This window comes from Synchiropus splendidus, chromosome 18, assembly GCF_027744825.2.
Source record: "Synchiropus splendidus isolate RoL2022-P1 chromosome 18, RoL_Sspl_1.0, whole genome shotgun sequence".
Lineage (NCBI taxonomy): Eukaryota > Metazoa > Chordata > Actinopteri > Syngnathiformes > Callionymidae > Synchiropus > Synchiropus splendidus.
In genome coordinates, this window is record NC_071351.1 from 9,834,814 (window position 1) to 9,857,356 (window position 22,543).

The 22,543-nt window shown below is 42.0% G+C and overlaps 1 protein-coding gene across 1 annotated transcript in view; it reads left to right on the plus strand.

Moving 5' to 3' along the window:
- Positions 1-22,543, plus strand: part of LOC128749088 (neural cell adhesion molecule L1-like protein) — a 94,763-nt gene that overhangs the window by 40,103 nt on the left and 32,117 nt on the right. Inside the window, exons 7-8 of the mRNA XM_053848316.1 lie at positions 1,270-1,346; positions 19,327-19,421. The gene's annotated coding sequence lies outside the window, so the exon portion shown is untranslated. The remainder of the gene's footprint in view (positions 1-1,269; positions 1,347-19,326; positions 19,422-22,543) is intronic.

The window sequence follows — 22,543 nt, forward strand, 5'->3', positions numbered from 1 at the left end:
GAGAGAAAAATGCTTTTCCGGACCTGTGTTTACTTTCATTTTGAGAGCATTAGAAGCTTCTGCGGCGCTGAACCGGGCGGTATCATAGAGCAAACAATGGGGACGTCACCAAAGTGGGTTCTCTAACATTATCTCCTCTCCTGAGAAGGTTGCCATTCATAAATACACATGCTGGAAGTTTATGTGAAGCCCCAGAGCTGCCAGCATTTGTTTTACTCGCCTGCTCTTCAGCGCTCTCACAGAGGATCCATCTAAAGTGATTGGTTTTTAGATATCTTCAGGTCTCAGGTTCAGACCACCGTATAGATTTTCTATAGTCTCTTCCTAATGAATGTTTTCACTCTCTTCTTGTCAATGACAAAACGATTCTCTGTAACTAAAAGCTACGAAGGAATTAGCTTGCACACACACAAACAGGCATCAGGCCTGTTTTTATTAAGATGTGTGTTCTTTTTTTTTTTTTGCTATCAGATGTCAACAACAACAACCAAAACAGCTTACAAGTAAGCATCCAGTAAGTGTGAGAAGAACCTCAGACATCTGGTGTTTGTTGGAGTGGCTACTATGCTGTGTTTACTCGCACATTGTAGGTGACAATGAAGCAGAAATTGTGAGGAAAAGGAAAATTTGTCTCATTACAGAAGCACAACAAGCAGCAGATTCTTGCTGATGATGAGAAGTTGGTTTGGGGTGAACACATCTGCTGGCTGGCTTCTTTGTCCAGCTTTGCACTCCGAATGTCAAACACATGAATAATTCAAACATCTTAATTAACATAACCGATTCCTCAACATGCTGACATGTGAGTATACAAGGAGATGAATACTGCAGAGCACTGTGAGGTAACAACTGATTATGTGCCTTTGACATATTTATTGCCCCACATGAAATCATGGTGGTTTGTTAGAAAAAAAAAAAATCACTGGTTCAGGTATCCCTTTTGCTTGTAAGATTTAATCCATAACAATACATTTAAAAGCAGAAACCGTCATCTGATTTTCAGGGGCTAGAAGTTGGGGCTCTTGGTTTAAAAATGGTGTGAGCTTTTGTTGAATTTGTCTGTCAAATTGAAACACAGCAGACAGTGCCATGTGGTGGCCTCTGAAAATGCAGACTGTTTCATGAAACCTCTTGTTGCCCATCACTGTTGGTTGTCTCACTGGCATTTAAAAACCATGACTGTCAGTAAACCAACCAGTACATTTCAAATATACTATGTAAATGATGTCATATTATCCCTCACTCGACTCACTCTGCCTCTCTCTTCAGGGTCTCAGGCATCCATCCTAACTGTGTTGGATGAAGCAGCACCAGGAACCTGGTGCAGCACTCCATATCCACAAAGTGTAAGGCAAACCTCTTCACACACTACAATACACTGTGCAATACACACTACAATAACGACAATACAGAATATAATAAAGGTGTGCTTTTTTGTACTTTAAATAGATACTTCAGATCGATAGATAGATACAGCACTTACAGTAGATAAATAGATAGATACTTTAGATAGGAAGAGAGATACAGCACTTACAGTAGATAGACAGATAGATAGATAGATAGATAGATAGATAGATAGATACTTTAGATAGGAAGAGAGATACAGCACTTACAGTAGATAGACAGATAGATAGATAGATAGATAGATACTTTAGATAGGAAGAGAGATACAGTACTTACAGTAGATAGATAGATAGATAGATAGATAGATAGATAGATAGATAGATAGATAGATAGATAGATAGATAGATAGATAGATGGATGGATGGATGATAGGTGGATGGTTGGATGGATGGATGATAGATAGATAGATAGACAGATAGATAGATACTTTAGATAGATACTTTAGATAGGAAGAGAGATACAGTACTTACAGTAGATAGATAGATAGATAGATACTTTAGATAGGAAGAGAGATACAGTACTTACAGTAGATAGATAGATAGATAGATAGATAGATAGATAGATAGATAGATACTTTAGATAGATACTTTAGATATGAAGAGAGATACAGTACTTACAGTAGATAGATAGATAGATAGATAGATAGATAGATAGATAGATAGATAGATAGATAGATAGATAGATAGATAGATAGGAAGAGAGATACAGTACTTACAGTAGATAGATAGATAGATAGATAGATCGATAGATAGATAGATAGATAGATAGATAGATAGACAGATAGATAGATAGACAGATAGATAGATAGATACAGTACTTTGGATAGATAGAGAGATACTTTCATAAAGTCCTCTGTGTGCATCAAACATCCAGCCAGGTTATCTCGATTCAAACAAGTCACCTTAAATCAAAGATGGCACCGGAGAGTGTCGTTTGCAACTTGATGTCATTTAAAGTGTTCCTGGTGCCAAGTGTTGGGATATTGTTCGGGGACCGCGCACACCAGCGGTATCACATAAACGCGACATTTTATCACCAAGTATAATCATTCCGCCTCCATGTAGGGCTTCCTTGGCTCTATAAATTACTCACACGTGCCCTATTTTCATAAGCAGCTGCCGCCGTTTGCCATTCCCAATAACTGCTACAAATATAGCCCTGAGGCTACGTTGACATTACCTTGCTGATGCGAGTCAATTCCAATTCTTTCCCTTATTGATTTGTTTTCTTGCTGTCTGGACAATCAAATTTAAGAGTTATGTATTAAATTTGGTTGTCTGAAATGGTATCCAGCAGACTTGTTCCACCAACGAAAGCTATCGGATCAGATCTTATGAGTTTTTATGAATCGTGTGCCGTAATTGCTGCCAGTTTCGGAGGCACTGCGGGGAACGGCGGAGGAGAGCCGTGACAATTGTCGGTTGAAGCTTTAATAAGGGGTCAGCTTATTGATGTGAACTGATTCGTCATGGTTAAGGGGCTGGTGTTGGCTTAGATTAGTCAATAAATATGCGTACAAGGAAGGGTGAGAGAGGGGAGGTCAAAAATTGAAGCGGAAATGATAAGGGGCCACACAAATTATGCAGAGCTACACTGACGCCACTAGACACCAACAACAAATGTGTAATCGCAACGTGAATTGTACAGAGGTCCATTAAATATTGGTAGATAGACAGTTCCTGGAAAACATTACTGTTGAATTCATTGTGTTATGGTGTGTTCCATTTGCATTCAAATCAGAATTCATTTTTAAGCAGTTGCACTTGTTGGTGCTGAGGCAGCCTCATAGTAAGAAGGTCGTAGGTTTGAATCCAAGCTAGGTGCTTTCTGTGTGGAGTTTGGATGTATTGTGTGGGTTTTCTCCGGGCACTCCACTTTCCTCCCACCGGTCCACTCAAGTCGGGTCACCATCTAGAGGTAGGAGAGTTGCGCTTGGTGGTCGCCTCTACAGTGACATCTTCTACGAGACTGGGGCACTGAATGCTTCTGCCGCACCTTTGTGCTAGTGTTTATCTCATGTCTTCGTGGCATTTCCTACAGACTTTTTTCCTTCACTCACTTACTGTTCTTTGATCAACGCATTTCCTCAGAAGGGGATCAATAAAGTGTGATCATACCTATAGTTTTCCCGTGGAAATACACTGCCAGCTCACTAAAACCCTGAAATTGTGAGAGCAACACATATTTGCTGAGTAAGCAAAACAAACATCTTTGAACATGCTGCATGAGTTAAGCGGGGGAAGTCCCTGTGGAGTGCTGTTCCAGTTTGCTTTCCCCGATCTGAGGACAGACAACAACAGAGAATTCCAATTCTCTCAGAAAAGTGGAACACAACGCATGGTGTGCGTTAACCTCTGGAATAAAGGTGGAATCTTTTCCTCAATCGCTGCACCACTTCAATAGTATCAATCCAATTCCATCCGGAGATCATTAGCTCATGTTTTGTCTGCCCTACCAAAGAGAGGTCCACGCACAGGACAGGAGTTGAAGGGCATTTGAAATGGGATAAGTCCCTCGTATAATGGGATTTAATTTTGCCCCAAATGAAGCCCAACAACAGCAGAGACACTTTTGAGCGCAGCCCTGAAGAGCACCCCGGAACATTTGTGCAACCCCAGGCCACCAGCCCAGCATGCATGTGTGTTGAAGCCATTTAACATTTCTATTTGGATCCATCCCCTGGGCACCAATTCCCCAACAAGAAGCTAGCAATACAGCTAAGTGGTGATGAGGCAACTCTTCGTGTCTTGCTGCAACACTAACCTCCGACGGGACCTGTGTCAATAAATGAATACATTTGATTGTGCTTCATCAATTCCCACTTCATCACCACCACGGGACTGTTATCCAGCGCAGCCACCAAAACTGAGTTTTCACATTTGGCTGTCTCCGTTGTTGCCTACATGACGCAATCGCTCTTTAACTTGCATGCAGCATAATGAGGCAGTGTTTTTTCTGCCTCCCTGAGATGGAGAGTTGATCCCTGCTGTAGCTTTCTATTCATCCTCCTTCACTCTGTCAATCCTTTATGAAAGAGAAAGGTGGTTGAGTCAGACAGAGGGAGAGGGAAGAAAAAAACACCTGACTTTTGCACTCGATTGGGAAAAAATGAATTGAAGGGAGTGAATGCTGGAGAATACTCTTGACACCTTTGGCTTAATGCTCCCATATGCCAGTTCAAAGTGTCATAATTGGGTGAGTTCACACAGCGAGCTCCAGTTCAGCCCCGCATGGTGTATCAGTGCTGCTCTATTCACACTCACAAAATAGTCAGATGATTCAAGTGGAAAGAATGTGAAAGAGCTGGATCTTTATCAGCATCAATATTTGAATAAAAGGGGCAAAAGGTGTTAATCACATTCTCTTCACCAATAAAAGCAGCGATATGAATCTGGATTTATGATCTTGTGTCAGGTCCTTTACACGTCAGCATGAACTAGGCAGATCACATCATCCACATTGGCTTTTGAATTTATTTGAGGATTTTATTGTTCTTAAACTTAAAGAGCCACATTAAAAACCTCATTGGATAAACTTTTCCACTCAGGCACTACATATTTCTTTATGATCTGTACTCTCTTTCGTGTTGGGTATTGTGTATTTTAATATATGTATTTTAATACAGAAGAATGTGTGGAAGTGCATAAAAGAGAAGGCAGTGGAGTGAGCAGACCTGATGGGTGGAAGTGAAGTGTTCTGGGACCAATTCTTAAGAGCCTGTGAGAGGCTCACAATTGTCGAGGTGATCACTTTGAAAAAGAATTTCTCCATGAAAATGAGGGAAGGAGTTGTGGAGTTCAAGATAAGGAGGGAGGTCAACTTCGGTGAGCAGCTGTATGGTTTCACTCACAGAACAGGTCTGTTGATAGAGAAGGACAATGAAGGTGAGAAGGAGTCGCACTGTGTCTTTGTAGATCTAAGAAGAGGTCATGATCCCAGAGAGAAAGCATGGTATTGTATGAAGAGCTCAGCGAGAGTTGTGTTGGACATGTTTGAATTCAGTGAGACCGTGGTGATGTGGGCAAAAGGAGGTCTCAAAGGTGACTCACATGATGTTTGCTGATGATGTAGTGCGAGTAAGGAGAAGGCGAACAAGAAGCTGGAGAGAAGAGAAGTGAATGTCAGTTGAAGCAAGGTGTGGGAAAAGGAGAGAAGGAGAAGAGGTTGTGAAAATCAATCAAGACTCACAACGGTCAAGGGAGATGAGGAGGAGAGCAGAGGCACTTGGCAAGGAATGGGGCTTCTTGAGTGAAAGGGTAGCAGTAGTGAGACGTGCTTTACAGCGACAGAAGCTCTGACACAAATATGAGAAGCAGAGTTTGACGAGTCAGAGATGAAGATGAAGGGGTTTTCATTGGGATAAATAAAAACAATATCAGATGAGTATGAGAGGGACGCCACACCTGGAGAAGCTGAGAGACAACATTAGAGGCTACAGGTCAAAGGTTGAGGTTCCTGTTTGTGGTAAAGGTGAGATGAGGAGCGTCAATGGAGGATGATCAGTGGAGGAGGCTGACGTGCTCTGGCAACCCCTGATGGGAGCCTCAGTGATCACATCATACGGCGCATGAAGACAACTTTAGCCTCACAGCTGTGAATCACACAGCTGAACAATGTCTCACCTCACACGGGGAGAGCGGACTTGATGCTGGGACATTTCACCTCCAGTGTTTCCATGACGATTCAAGCATCGCTCCAAACTATGCCATAACATAATCACCAGCCTCCTAATGTCTTGCAGATTTTCCTCAGCATTTTTAGTGAATGAAAAATACTATTAATAAAAAAAAAACATCCAATGAAGAGAAAATCTTGCACGATGGCTGTCCATGATAGGCAGGGAACTGGGAGCACAGGGTCACTGTCAGTGGATATTGATGAGACATCGAGGAGAGATTGGCTTCTTGGAGAGTAAAATTGCATCACAATTTTCCTTGTCAAACAAAAGTGGCACATTTCAGAAGTTTTAAACCATATTTAAAAGAAGCTAGGTTGAGAATATTCAGCAGCCTCTGGCTGTGTTTACAGGTCCTGGGTGTCACTAGGGGGCATCGTTCGACCACGAGAGGAAAGACCTGCCAGCAACTGAGCCGCACATCAATTACCATGGAAACTCGATTTTCTTAACCTCATTCTCCGTGGTATGTCTATTTTGCTTACATTATTCCATAGTTCACCATCCAGGGTCAGCAGGGCTCTTCTTGAACTCCCGGGATTAGGTTGGAAAACATTTCATTACATGTGTCAGAATCAATTCATGAACAAAAAAAAAAAAAAATCAATTCAGACTCGACATTGATTTACCTGGCCTGATAGATTCACACCTGTGGGAGAGGGCTGTGACCGAGACATGTTGCTGAATCTGCAGATCACACTTATAAGGAGCAAAGTGCTTTACGCCGGAGATAAACCTGAACAGAGGTCAAGATCTCAGGTCAGTGGAGCTCAATAGATTTAATGGGTGAAGAGGTGGCGATCTCCTGGCTATATCTGCAGAGCTTCTCTGGAAGAAGGGTGATGTCAAGGTTCAAGACGTTGTATTCACTGCCGGTCCGGGTGCTAATTGGAACGCAAGTTTCTTTCATACCGCTTCACAATTGAGTCCAGACCTCGTGGGAGTGAAGGCATGCCGTGCCTGGCAGCAAGTTTTTCTCCATCATTGTGTGTTGGTGAAAGTGACACAGTGAAGGGCCTTTAGATGTTTCTTGAGCTGTGGAGGAAAGAAGGAGCTATTTCTATTTCTCGGAGCTTGTTTTCATGCCTGTGATATTCATCTTTTGTGAAGAAACAAGACGATCATCATCTTTATCAACTTTTTTTTCAACGATCAGGTTCTTGGGTTTATTGGATTCAGCCAAGTGTTCAGTCGCAGGAATGTCGGTCAATACTGAGGTATTGGAAAAAGTAGAGTTTCATTGATGGACATATTTGGGCTGTAACTGGAAGTGCGGATTCAAGGAGCTAAAGGTGGCGGATGCTTTCTTGTTCAGTGGCCATGTTATGAGTTTCATGGTCGCCCCAAGTCTTTCCACAAAAGATGGTTCAGAAAATACCATAGATATCTGGCTGAGTACTCAGTGAGTGAATTAATGAAGTTACTGAGTGATGTTAAGTGTGGTGCTGACAGATTTGGTAGAGCACATTGCTCAAGTACTGTCACGCACAAGCCTGTGTGTCTGGACTCTCTGTACTTTGTTTTATTCCACTATGCTTTCAGTCACTGGTCATACCAATATGTGAATACACTATAAGGAAGAACGAGTGATCTTACGTCATTGTAAGTGATTGACAAGCCACGTGCGCGGACATCCAGGGGGCCCATATTCGACCAGAGCGTCAGACTGCCTGTTATAGTACATGCCACGCACGTGCGCGCGCTCGCACGCACGCAGCGTCTTCAGTGTCCTTTGACCTCCGTGGTTTCCAAAATAGTCAAACGACCTTGCGCAGTTGTCGACGCCGTTGATTCGCGGATGTATAGCGCTCCAAAAATGTGACGTTACTTTGACGCTCACAGCGGCGGGACCGACGCGCCGGACTCACCTGGCTGCGGAGAACTAGAGGAACAGGTAGGAAGCGCTTGTCAACACTCGGATACTTGAACACGCGCCACCAGATTTAGACCTCGCCAAGGGAGACAAGCATGTGGTGCGCTGAAGTTTGTGTTTGCTGATAGGCTGGCCGCTTGTGTGCAGAAACACAATCAAATCTGTCTCACCACATTCAGCGGCGCAAACACTGAAGCGCAGGCGAGAAGGAACAGCTTTTCACTGCTAAACTGAATTTAAAAAAAACATCTCCAGCATCGAGTTCTGGCCGCTGTTTTAGGAAACTGGGATGTTTAAATGTCCGTGAATGGTTTAAAGCAACACATCGTATCCGAACCCTGCGTGTTTTGTCTTTATTTTTATATTTGTGTTTTTATTGAAGTGAAAACTCATGGAAGGCATCATTGTTTCTTCACAGTTCTGTATTGTCTGAAGTAGTGGTAGTATACATTACCCATCGAAATTATAATCCGTTTAATATTTTGTAATAACAATAAGTTATTATCATGACACAGCCTTTAAAAGTCCAACTTTTCTTCCTGTTATCAAGATATAATGCACTTTCTAATGAGTGTAGCTTGGGAGAATCCTACAAAATATTGATCTGTAGCAAATTAACAATTTTTTCCTCACATAAATGAACAACCTACTGTCAATGTATGCAACTCTAACTGAAGCTACACCTCAATAGAGAACATTAAAAATCAGGTTTGTACTCCATATTAAATTTGAAAATCTGCGTGAAAGCAAATGAAGAAGGTCCAATGTCATATTGTCCCTGAAGGTACATTAAGTTTAAGCCAAACACGGATGGTACTGTTTCCTTTACTGTGTATACTAGTATAGTATAGATCACTGTGCTATCAACCAAAAATAATTTATTGTACATTTCATAGCAGACTGTATGAGAAATTGACTTCTGCTGTAACTCCGGCTTGCCTGAAGCACAATTTCTAACATCACTGATGCTGTCAGACGTCTGGCTGAGATATTTGCACGATGTGATGAGGGACTTCCTCGTTTGGTCTGCTCCCGAAACCTGATCCATTCAGCCGCGTGATTGACCCGCACAGAAATGCTACACTGATCTCTTGCTGTGAAACTTGCTCAAGAGCCAAAGCTGTCACCAGGAATTGTTCATACCATCATCAATGCTAACTGGTGTGCCTGATACTATCAAACCGGAATTGTTGCTGTGCAGTGAGATGGATCTGCTAGTTTATTCTGCCCTACTGTCATTCAGAGAGTTCTGGAACCGCCTGGAGGTGAAGTTCTGGTCATGTTTGTCGGTAAATAAATCAGTCTTTCGCATCCGCTGTAGTTCACTTGACAAGGGTAAATAATACTTCGTATTATTACTTAAATAATACACATAGGCAGCCAAACACCTTTTGTTTTAATGACTGACAAGATGTTTTGATAACCAGCTATAGTATCTATTCATTGTCATTTATCTAACTCCTCCTCTTGGTTCCGTTTTATTTTATTTCATTATTTTGATTTTTGTTTCCAGTATATTTTTCAATGGTCTCTTTTTTTCAGTGGGGTGACATTGCTTCAGATTTCCAATTATTTAATTTAAAATTATATGATTTTAATCTATTATTTATAACCTGACTATCTTTTCTGATTTCGCTTTTTTTTTTTATCCATAAATGTGGCACATGCCTCAAAATTTAATCTCAAATGAGATCTTCCTGCCTGGTGTTTATATTCCTTCCATCGCTAGTTTGTATCAAACAGACCATTCCTGTCTCACATATCGTCTGCTGGAGTGAGATTGAGATGTGCAAGGATTATGTTTGATATGTCTCCTCACTGTGACATGGCAGATAAGCGGTTGAAGACAATCATCATGGAAAATAACTTCAAAAGTATTCATCCTTTCAATGCAGAAGAGAGATAAGAGGTTCTAAATGTCAGCTGCTCAGAGGTTTGTCTCCGCTGATATAATTCATGGATGAACACTCAAAGTTCTTTGACACTGTTAACTGAAACACTTGCGGTTTCATGTCTTCACATCGTGTTCTGTTGGACCGCACTCCCAACCTTCTGGGTCGGAGCTCGTAAACACAGAGAGTGAGACAGGTCTAGCCAGCATGTGTTGCCACATGTCAGGCATGTTGTCTCCGCCTCCACACTTCCACAGATAATTACCTCTCGCAGACATTTGGAATTGCAAAGTTCAACCTGAAAACAGACAACAGCTGACATTTCCTCGTCTTTATGATATTCAAGGAATGGTTTTAAAGCATTGCTAATAACTGTATTGCATTGCTGGCTGTTGATTTCAGTTGCCAGTGAATTTCAGGGATTCAGATTTGGGCCATGATTTATGAAGGTGGTTGTCAGACGCTCATAAGAAGTGGAATAAATGAGCTTTAAACAGTGTCTTATTGTAGTGGTCTGGTTTATAGCCATATCAATTGGGTGATAAAGCGTGAAGTGTCAGGTGTCTTTTGGACCGGACAGCTCTCGTGCTGAGGTTTGGTGTTGCTGGTGTGTTTGGACCATGTGGCGAACTGAGTGGGGTGCGGTTGGTGTATACTGAGTTTGGCAGCTCTGATCCAGTCAAACAGCAAGGTGTAGCAGGCCTGTGAAAGGTGTGCTTGGACAGGAAAACACCAGCTGCTGCAGGGCTTCTTAAGGAGGTCCTGGATGAGCGCTTATCCACGTCTTTCATCTTTACAACATGCACCGGGGAACAACTTAAAAATGACTTTCCCTCTGGAGTCCAAATCAAACGAGAGGTTTGATTCCCGCAAGGAGAGAAAACGGGATTGATCACCAAATTCTCATTTGGATTCAGGCAGCTCTGTTGTTTTCCAAAAAGGTTTGCAACATGTTCTGTGTGGTGAAAAACATGAAACAGATTCACATGTAACAGTGGAGGAGAGATTGAGCGTTGAGCGTCATTGTTCTCTGGTAAATACTCTGTGACAGTATGTTTATTTGCTCGCGGCGTCTGAGCGGGTCGTTGTTATCCATTAAGGGGAAGCAAGTGCTGCGTAAGAGCCTTAACAGGCAGGGGGTGAGCCTCTTAATCAGGGGTACGTTTGGAGCTTCCATGCTCGCCACTTAGAATCTAAGAAATAAACTTCACTGAGATGAAGGAAAAAAGAAAACCTTGACGTGAATGGAATATTTAGAAACAGCTGGTGGTAGAAGACCAAGATGGAGGAGTATTGTTGTGATGTTAAAATGTTGAAAATAATGTTGAAAATAACATTTCGGACCGCAGACGATGAACGTTTTTATTTACCTTGATATGTAGTCGCTCACTAAGGAAAATGATCGTGAATGTTATTGTTGACAAGAATATGTTTTTGGGTTTCAAATTTGAATTAAAGCATGGTAGGTGGGTAATGATGGGGTCTCCTGCTAATCTGGATTAAGCGCTGGACCCCCTCGACAAACTTGATAGGCTTGCCTTTTGTGCAAATCCACCAAATTTGTTGATTCAGCAAGAGTCCTGAGCCCCACATTGCCTATTTATCAGCGTCTTGTGTGAAGATAAGTGGAGGCCAGTTGATTGATTCATTCAGTTTTTTACTCCCTCGAGAGGACAGCAAGGTGCTGTAGTGGCTTGCAGCAGGGAAGTTTGAGTGAACCTTTTTTGTGTTGTGTGTTTGATGTTCTCCCTGTGGTTGTGTGGATTTGCAGCAGCGCAGTGGTTTCCCCTTACAGTCCGAAAACACTGGTGACTCTTAGTTGTCCGTAGGTGTTACGTGTCCGTAGACACCCAGGACAAGTCTGTCAGTCAAGCAAATCCAAACTCTTACTTAAGAATTACTTTTGCTGCCTTAAATGAGCCGTTATGAATGAATATGAAATTATACACGACACTAATCACGATGACATTTATGTCTTTCAGAGGAAAAGTTGAGCTTGCCTTTGAAAGCGGATGTTAAGTCTGTGAGTCACCCGTCTTAAGTACTTCCCCGCTCATGTTTCATTCATCCTTCGTTCATCTTCAACCACTTATCCTGAGGTCGCAGGATCAACAAGGGCTGGCGCTGTTCCAGCAGACATTGGCTGAGGGGCCAGGTTAATGTTGCCCTACCATCTTGGGGAACACAGCGGATCTGAATGGATGTGATGTTTAACGTGATGCATGTCTGAGGTGCAACTCCTGCAAACTCAAGACAGGCTCCGTCTGGAGTCGAGGTCCAGTAGTGGAGTACCGGTGTTATGAGAGGCACGTGTCAGTGGCACATTCAGTAACAGTGTTCTTGTTCCTTCCCTGCACTGGTGTCAGGACCGGTGAAGTCAACAGCAACATCCCCCACCTTTTTTGGATGTTCCCAGATTGACAGGTGACACTTCTAAAGTCAGTGTTTCCAGCAGCGATGTATTGCTGATGTGTCTATGTTCCCCCACAAATAATTGTCACTCCCCTACAATTCCCTACAGACCTATAACGTTACAAACAATCATTGAAAACACCTTCCAAAACTTGAAGCAATGTAGTCTGAGTGAAATATATCATTCACAGCTGATCAACTTTTTGGTTTTATTGCATTAATTTTGTGTCTGCTATTCATATTTAAAGCACTTGCAGGTGTGGAAAAATGCCTTGTAGAGCCCCCAGGCGCAGAATTTAATGGACATATTGTTAAATTATTGCACTAGCAATTGGTATCTAGTCTCTAAACCAACATGGTGATTCAATTAAAATATGAATACATTGGATGAGTTCACCGAAGACATTCAAGGATTACAGCTTGACACGCTCATTACGCCAAGTTAATAGACAGTGGTGAAAAATGTGAAGTCGACTGCCGCGACATCATGACATGGTCGATAAGCCTTTTAATACCACAACAATATTTGCTGGAAACTGGAGCCCAAGGTTCTCAACAGAGGCATCAGTGAAGCTGCTTTATCCAGATCAATCGTGTCAGGATTGATCTCCGAACCTTCCAACAGTCTGTGATGCTAACCACTGTTGTCTTCCATGCATCTTCCCATTACGCCGCGTCATCACACGTCACCCTCTGACAGACCCGAATTAAAATTAATTGATAGAATTAGAGTAAATTGGAAAATTCAAATGTGATAAACAACGGCAGGTGGCTCCGGCGTGTTGTTTCCCAAGGTCTCCCCTGCTGAGGCCATTATCTTTTGTAGTATCTGTGCAATAAGAGGACACGCTGGAATTCCTTTCCTTCGAGCTGAAAAATTTAATGATGTTCGGTGCCGCTTTAATTGGAGGCTCGCCACGAAGGGGAAACTGGGCGAGTGCTGATGTCTGTATTTTCTGCTGGAATTTATTGTGCTCTGCTGAGGATGGGCAGTTTGGGAATGCTTGTGAAATATTCACTGGAGTCATTCGCACAGAAATTGACCACGGTTAACATGGTGGTCCAAAATAGAGAGGTCACTGTCACTGACTGATAGTGCCGTCGGCTTGGCTGTCTGCCGTGTCCTCTCAGGACTTTCCCGACACTGTAACGAAACTTTCCCTCTTTAAAGGATTGACTTGATGTGAGGGATTTTGGATTACTTCTGGTTTCCGTGGTGTCTGGCCTTCCTCTTAGCTCTGCTGGTTCCTAACAACCGGGAGCAAAGGTCACGACTGCTCCAGCCGACAACTGCTCAGTGAAGTCAGCTTCTGCACAGGGGGTACAAATAACTTTGCACCCATCTGTGTTTGAGCGGCTGCCCATGCGAGCAGGGAAAGGCTGGTCTGGATTTAAGACCAGTCACATAAGCAGGCGCCTGTCACCCGCTGCCTCCTGCGCCACTCTCTCCTGAAGTAAAATGAATAAAAGGATACATTCCTTCTAAGGAGAGTGGAACATGGTTCGCTGGCACTTGAAGTGGCTCTTCACGGCATTCGCTTGCTTTTCAAGAGTGGCCTCGCTGTGGAGACGCTCTATTCAGAACTCTCTGCAACAGAAATACAGAAATACGCTTTGACACATGCAGCATGTCGTTTTGTTGACAGCAACAGAGTGTCCTAGTTGTGCCGCATTGAAGCAAACATCCTCTCTGCATGGGGTAATATCCTGCTGGTTTCTCCCCTGATCATCACAGATTGTTTTGAGTTGCTCCTGCACCCCGTGGTAGGAAGGGAAGTGGAGCTGGACTTCTTAAAATATAGGTATGTTAGGAGTCTGTCCATAAAGATGAGACACCTTCCGTGAGTGGAGAGAAGCTGGCTGTGAATTCGACAACCATGTTCCTACATGTTTCCTGTGTGAGTGTGTGGAAACTGGAGGGGAAACTAGAACACATGCTTCTGCTGACAACCACGCCGTGACAGATAAATTAATCTGCTAGTTGTTTTTTTTATTCCAGTCAATTTCCCATGTACCTTCTGATTCACACCACTACCATTATAGCTGAGCCCCTCAATGTAGGAGACCCTGGTTTTCAAGCGCTTTCTGCGGGTGAAACGATTTATTGTCTTCATTAAAACCACCAGAGTCTCTGGAGAGGAGATCCATGACTAGAAAAGAAGATGACATTTAAAAGTTTGCCTGAAAATGTCTGGTTCGTTGCTGGCTGAGGGGAAGGCAGATGAGAGTGGGAATTTGGGGGTTCCTGTTTAAACAATCAAAGCTGTTAACAGGTTGAAGCGACTGAGTGAGTTCATTGATTTTCTAACGTCAGACTTTTGGTGAATACTGGCAAACTTTTAATACAGAAAAAAGAAATCATGTATACTTACGTAGACCATAATAAATATTGCTTTTACTTTGTAGCATTTTTCCGGAGACGATACAGTAGCCATGTCGACTCTTTAGTCACGCTCCAATGTGTTTACAGCTATATTTGATTCTAGAACAAACATGTTTCCTTGTTGGTAAATATTCTGTACTTTTCCTCGCTGTTATAACCAGAAAATGAAGCTGGTGTTTACTGAATTCCTCTCTTTGCTGTGCATCAATATTGTTATCTGGTGTGGATGGAGATGATTGTGTTTAATCAGCGCACTAGAATAAAGGCTGCTCATGCGTGAGCGTCCTCCGTCCGAGGGAGATGTTCGAGCTTGTGATTCGGCTTTCACGGTACTATTTCATTTTTATCACATTTTCTGCACTTAAATGCTAAGCTTTGCTGCACCAGCCCACCATGATAAGCTTCTATTGACCCCCAGAGTAAAAACATTGCTTATCTACTTGAGCTATTCACCACAACGTGCTCTGAACCGAGGGTCTGTCCTTTACTCCGGCTGGAATTTGATTCATATGTTAATGAGGAGGATTCCCATAGTTTGCTCTCTCCTGTGTCTGATATTACCCCTCGCCCCCCTCTTTGCCCTGTTTGGGTTTTTTTTCCTTCTTTCAGCTCTGAAACAGGCAGAAAAATGCCGTGATGGGAGACAATGCTGGCAGGCTGTGATGATTTTGTGGAGTGGAGATTTGAATCTGGATCTAGTCACGTAGACTTCCTGAGAAGTCCTAGTTCCCTGACAAAGATAAGAGGTTTCATATAACCTTGGCTGATAAAGTGGGAGTGTTGCTACTGAACCACATGATGCCCTGCCTAACACGTTATTCTTCAAGCGTGGCTTCTGAGAAGACACACACAGCGGTGCTTACATTGTCTTTGGGTTCTCCAGTGAATTGTGTGGGTTAGTCTCTGCCAGACTGTCTTGTTTTCACAACCACTGCTGGTTCTTTTTCAGGGACTGAAGGACATCTTCAGTTGATTTGGGAGTCCATTCTTATTTGCTGATTCCCTCCGCCTTCGGGTCACATTAAAAAAATATGTTGTGTCTACACTGTGTAATGTATTGATCTTTTGAACCCCAAAACATGGCATTGTATTATATACATTCATCTCATTATTATTACTATTAAGATACTAATACAATATATATATATATATATATATATATAATTTATAACATAAAATAACCTTTAATAATGATTTAATATTAAATATAACCTTTTTCTGTTTAATATGCAATAAAATTGTCATAAATATAGATACATATTCATTTGTGTCGATCAACAGAGACCTGCGAGCACAAGTCTCATAAATATATATTGTTCACAATAACATCTACATTTTTACTACTCCTATCTCACCTCAGTCTTCTAAGCAGTACAGCTAATTCGCTTCAACCACGACTCCACACTTGGAATGACATCGGCTCTGAACATTCGAGATTGGGGAAACTGATCTGTTTTGTTTTTAAAGAAAATGAAAATAGTTCTATATAAAGATGAATCTTAAATGATATTTAACAATTACTATCTTGATAGTACTTTTTTGTTCAAGCTATTTTGAAATACATATGCGTACCCCCTTTTATTAGCTCATCTGCAATGTCACACACATTTCACATGGATGAACTTCATAAGACTAAGTTTTCTAGTCATGTCCTGCTGAGTAGACCAAGTTGTGCATTAACATTTCTCCTTTGGCCTCTTGGGTTCTGAACGAAGCCAAGATGGCTGGGATGAAAAGGGGTGCCTGAAGAGACAGGGTAGACTGAGGAATAAGGTCTTTGATGAATTTGAAGAATTTATTTGAATTACAATGCGAGTCGATAGGTTCTCCCCCCTTCTACAAATTTAAAGCCGTACATCATTCGCCAACCTACTGAACCTTCCGATCAGTTTCTTCCTTCACTCTGGCACCTTTTATTACAAAGCAGCTCCCAAACTTCCGACCCAGCAGAGAGGGACCCCTAAAACACTGTTTAATGGACCCTTTCAAATGAGCTCCTAGACCAGAACAAACACGTTCATTCATGCCGTACCAGAAATGCAAATGAGGCAGTGCCCTGATACTTTCACAGGGGTACCCCTGACATGTCACCGTGTTGGGCAGCAGAGAGGCGATCACTCACGCAGGGTGAGGCAAGGTACCGCTCCCCTGTTCGCTGTCCCCTAAGTGTAATTTAGATCACTAAGCTAATGAGCCTCAAGCGCCATTGGCTGCCAGCCACAGCACTGATGTGACAGATTAAGAGCAAACCAGGATGAAAAACGCTGAGGTCGTCGTGTTTCTGCCTTTGAACTTCAATAATTCTCCTATTGAGACTATTTTTCATGCTTAATCTGTTTAAGTTTGGGAGGGGAATATTTTATTGTCATATTGATGGCATGAATAATCGATGAATCTTTATTGGTGTTTCATGTAGTTGAGACCTTTTAATGCACCAACCAGATTGGATTTTTTATTTGCTTTATTAATCCAAATGCAGTGAGTGGTTCCCAAACTTTTTTTGTGGATGCCCTCTGGCTGATGGAAATGGCTCTGACTCCGCCCCCTTCTGATTTTTGTTGTCACACCTTTCCATAGGTCCCCATTGGGAACCACTGCATTAACATTAACTGTCAAGATTGACAGTTAAACTGCTGCAAACCAATGTGGTCCCTACGCAAGGCTTTTTAGGGCCAGGTCTGGCCCACGAGCCTCAGCTTTGGCAACAATGTTTTCTTGTGTCTCCTTTGAATTAGATTGTCATCAAATGAGAACTGACCTCTTTCTATAAAAAAAAAGCAGTCTCTCAAGTCTTTAGACGACTTGACAGTACATGCCGAAATGTGGCAATAAAATCAGCAAATTATAAAAGTGACTGATTGTTTTGTATTTCACAGCAACACGTTTCAGCAGATTCAACATCAGTGAGTCACACACTAGTGGGTGGTGAAGCTGATGATTGTTTCTACATGACTGTAACTACTAAGTGGAATCAGCTGTCTCTGAGCGAGTGCTTTTCTAATATCATCAGGAAATCCATCGTCGTTCCTGCAGATCTTTTGTTCTGGCCGAGACTTAAAGAGTGACATATGCTGTTTCTGCTGTTTCAAAGTGCGAGCGTCGAGGCCATGTGGTGCGGTGTTAACAATGGTCCCCAACAAGACCGGGCAGGTGTAGCGAGGCCTCGTCTCTGTCTGTATCGACCCCTTTGGAAATGAATGTTAATCCTGCAGATCAGGGACCAGCTGCTATTTTATGAAGTGGAATTTTTCACAACTTGTCACCGCGTACATGAAAGTCTCTGTAGCTTTGAGGGAGGTTGATGTTAAATTTTGTCATATGAGGGCCATATTGACGTGTCAAAAGTGACATGAACGAGCAAAGGAAGCTTGGACGCAGCTGTTGGGACTTTGCTGGACATTCGAATGCACAGTGCTTAGTACTGTCTTCTGAGCTTTGGGAGTTGATCCACTCATTTAGGAAGTCCGAATTCACTTCTCAACTAACTGAATAACAGAATTATTGACCCATCTGCTAGAAGTACGTGAACATCAACCGGCTGTGTCAGAATGTGGCTGTCAAGTGTGAGAAAGATATCCAGTCACTTGAAAGAAACAATAATGATCTATTGTTTTAAGATGCTGGACTCTATTTCACTGGTGTTACGATTCTAGTCCATCGTTTTTTGACAACTGCAGAAGGTTGAGTTCCTGGACTTATTGAAGGCAGCCCTGGTTTGGTTTTTAAAGAACCTTTAGCAGTACAGGATAAGATCTTTCTATTATTAAAAATAATAGTAGATATAATAACATCATATCATGACTTCTAATCTAAATAATTCTATATTTAGATGTTTCATCTCAAGCCTTGTGGAAGTCTGGTCAAGGCTGTTAGACAAGTGGACACATCAGAGCCCAATAATGTTCATATATGGAAACAAATCCAGAGCTTAGCGCTGTATTTATAGCGACTCCTCCAGCTAAACTGTCAAAGTAATTACTGCAGAGGAATTATCAAGAAATAATGGTTCAAATGCCAACGGCATGAGGTGGCCTCTATTGTTCACTGATGTTTTGGATACACTTTCAACATCTTGTCAAGCATTCCACTTCTGTGGAACGAGAAGACGGTCAACATTTTTGCAAAATGCTTAATGTAATTCCACATAAAGCCTTTCAGATGAAGTCATTACCTGTTTGGTTGTGACTTGGTGGTTATGCTTCTGTGATGCACGAGAAGTCAGCGTGAGGTGTGCGAGTCTTGTTGAAGAGATGGAGCAGACTTTGTGTTGCCACTCTTCTCTTCATCTCAGGCTGCGGTTGAACTCCCACTGCCATGTGCGTGTGACAAGAAGCTCCTGTGTTTTTAGGTGACAGGAGTGTGAGGGTGTAATAAGTGTTTGAACGATTGCCAACTCTTTGCGTGCAACGTTTCAAGGATCTCCTTGCCTTGTTCCAAGTAAGAAACTAGTTGAGCGCCAGCAGAGAGTTTGCAGTTGAACATGTGTCAGTGTCTACAATGAAGGACGAGGAAACCGCTGTTCTGGTCCACTTCATACTTAAGTTGGCACGTGGTTAGAGTTGCCTTAGATGATGCGTCTGCCACCACATGTTGTTTTTACTATGGAATAGAGCGAAGGCCAGCCTCTTTACATAATACTGGAAGCACAGGTTTTGATGTGTGTCACTGCACTGTTTGTGAATTCCAGTGATGATTACTAGTCTGTGGAAGCGCCCGGGGGACAAACACACACCACTGTACTGAAGAGGAATGACTACAAGGCAAACTGACCTCGGAGATAAGGTGAGTCTTTTGATTACATCTTAGACTCTTTCCACACAACACCATGATGCCGTTCAATTGATAGATAACTCGGTAAACGCAGCGGTGTTGCTGTGAACCTAAGTGGCCACTTCTTATTGTCATCACTTCATACCAACACCCAAACGGAATGTGAATGCTGAAATTCCTTTGAAAGAGAAGAGGGTTTACAGTTTCAATTTATTGGTGGAACTAGTATGTTTTTTGTGTTTTGAACAGACGAAAGAATGGCATCATGAAACAGCCTTGACTGTTTTCAGTTTGTCTCTTGTGTGAGTGTTTCAAGCGTGTGTCACTTGCAGCGCAAAAGGCTTCAGAAGCTCCAGGTGCCGCTCTTATTAGCTGGTTGTGACTGTTTTTACAGTGGTCCTGCCGTCTCTCTGAAATTTCACTTTCAAACCATCTGCGTTAGAATATCCTGCTTCTATCAGGTGTCTTGTCGTTGTTCGCATAGGCAGCCCTGAGATGAATTAGCAGCTCTGCTCTGATAATTCTCTTTTTAACGGACTTGAAAGGATTTCTGAGAAGGACCTGTTGAGGTTTTGAGAACCGACATCATTACGGTCAAATATTAAACTCAGTCCAAGACGCCACAGCCCGAAGACATGCTCACTAGGTTAACTGGACACTCTCGCCCAGTGACCTCACAGGAGTAAGCGGTGGTTAACTGAAGACGTATGAATGTATCTTGTACCTTGAAAGTGTCTGGTGGGAATGTGACCCAACCTTTGACTGCAAGACATTCAGTGGAAAGCATCTGAGCGGTCTCACCATTGACTCATAGCACATGAGGCACTCAGTTGGGCGGGGATCAGGTTTTAAGAACACAACTGAATGTACTATTCCCATGTTTTTATAGCTTAAAATGACTGGAAGGGCCCTAAGGCCTTGAGTCTGACACGTTATTCAAACGAAAGACAATAAATGTGAAGTGTTGAAAGTGAAGAGGTCCACTTATAGTGTCAGCAGTTGGCTCAGGATGTTGAAGTGACTGAAGGGTTTGTGGTTAAGACTCTGAAACGTGAGACACTGGCCATCGTAGAGATGGACATGCAGCATGTGCAGCATTTTTAGCTCGGTCTGGCTTGTTTAGCTCCCTACTGAGTCAAGACAGCAATCAGCTGTGTGTTGTGATCATCAGGTCATGTTGTCTCGTGAGTTTCATTCAAACTTTTACTTCACATTTGTTTCAGTAGTTAGTGTGTGAATGTGAAGTTTCCATCTGTGGGAAGAGAAACCATATATATATATATATATATATATATATAGTTTTGACGTTTGATGTTTTAGAAATTGTGTCATATTATTTTTTACTTATTTTTATTATGTATTTACCTCTGATAACAATGCATGTAGAAACAGATGTAAATTCAGTTGTTGTGAAGAAACTCTTTTTAAACGTAGGTAATAAGTCTCAGAAGTCCAGTGTTCTTATGTATATCCTATAAGGGCGATGACCTGGAGCAATGAGAAGCAACACAAATGCATAGTTCCGCTGACACTGTGAGCCTCAACAGATGGTAGTGGTCATCTGAAACCTCTTACCTCATTTTTAGAAGCGACCATGATGACGTTACACCCTGTTATCATGGTGTGTAGTTCTATTCCTGAAGCGACATGTTTGTTCGGTGACTACAGTTGTCGCCGACAGATCTTAATGACATTGTGTTTCTGAAGCGTGTTTAACAATAGCCGTGACTCGCGATCACTCACTCTGCTTCACGAAAGAAGGTGTGCCTTCCATCCTGTGTTTGCATGACCTGTCATTGTGCAAACACTCATATTCTTAACTATTATCAAGCCCCTGTAAAAATCTTTATTCTGCTTTCCTCGCCCAAGGAATTTCATAATGTGCACGTCAGAGTTTCGCATGAAGCTTCAGACTTGTAATTATCAAAAACACCAGAGGCGAAGACTGTTGGGGAGGAAATGCATCATGTCGAAGACATGGGGCTGTGCAGCTATTTCATCTTGTCCCCGCAGGTGATTCGATATGTAAGTGGACACGTGATGTTGGAGTTTTGTTGTGGTTTTGTTCGTCGTGACATTTCCATGAATTACAAGGACAATAAAACCGGTCGAAGCTCACGTTAAAGCTCCCTAAATCTGGCTACATTTATGTTGTTCATGCAGCTGTCACATGAACAGATATCAGAAACGCATGAGCCCATAGATCAGAAAATGACACTGGTGCTGCCGTGTCAAAACAAGTGACCATCATTGTTGTTGTGTATGGTCTTCCCAGCTTCATTAAAGTTTAAAATAATGATTGAATTCAATATAAATGAAATCTTGCCATATTTTATTGTTATTTTTTCCTGGATGGAAAGCGTATTCCACAATTTCACCTTTCCAGTTCAGTCTAGACAGTAAATGAAGCGACTCCTATTTGAAACTCTAACCCGGGATCTGATTTCAGCCTCTTGATGGAGACCCATTGTGGCTTTTTTCCTCCTGTAGTAGTCATATCTCACTTTCCCAAAGAGGCCGACGCGTTCCCTGGTGCATTCTGGGTATCAACAGCCCTCTCATATGCCCCAGCCCTCGGCCTGGCATTGATTTGTTCAACCACTGGTACATATGTTTCCTGTTCTGGAAGTTCCTGTCGCAATATTCAAAGAGTCCGGCACTCGATCGGTTCATATTATTCTATTATAATTTAATTTTGTTTTCATGACCCAATTTACTACAAGAAGCTTTTTAAATAAATTCAATTAATCAAATGAAATGTACACAAATATTTATTTTCACTCTGTTGTTTCTGCTCCTTTTTTATTGTTTATCCAAATATTGTCTTCTTCTTGTTTTTATTGTAATCTATCAACTTTTACGACTTCTTCTATTATTGAATATTCAAAGTCATAAGGTGAAAATCTCCTCCTTCTTTGTTTATAGATTCTAAACATATTATAATAGAAATTATAGTAACATGATTTATTGTGAATCTTTCTCACAAAATAATGATCTCATTTTCATTTACGCCAGTTTATCTTTCTTTATGTCCATAATTATTTTATCAGATTAGATTCTATTACTTCATCATCATAAACACTTTGAGGGCCTCTGTCAACATGGCCAGCATGTGATGTGGGGACATTCGACAA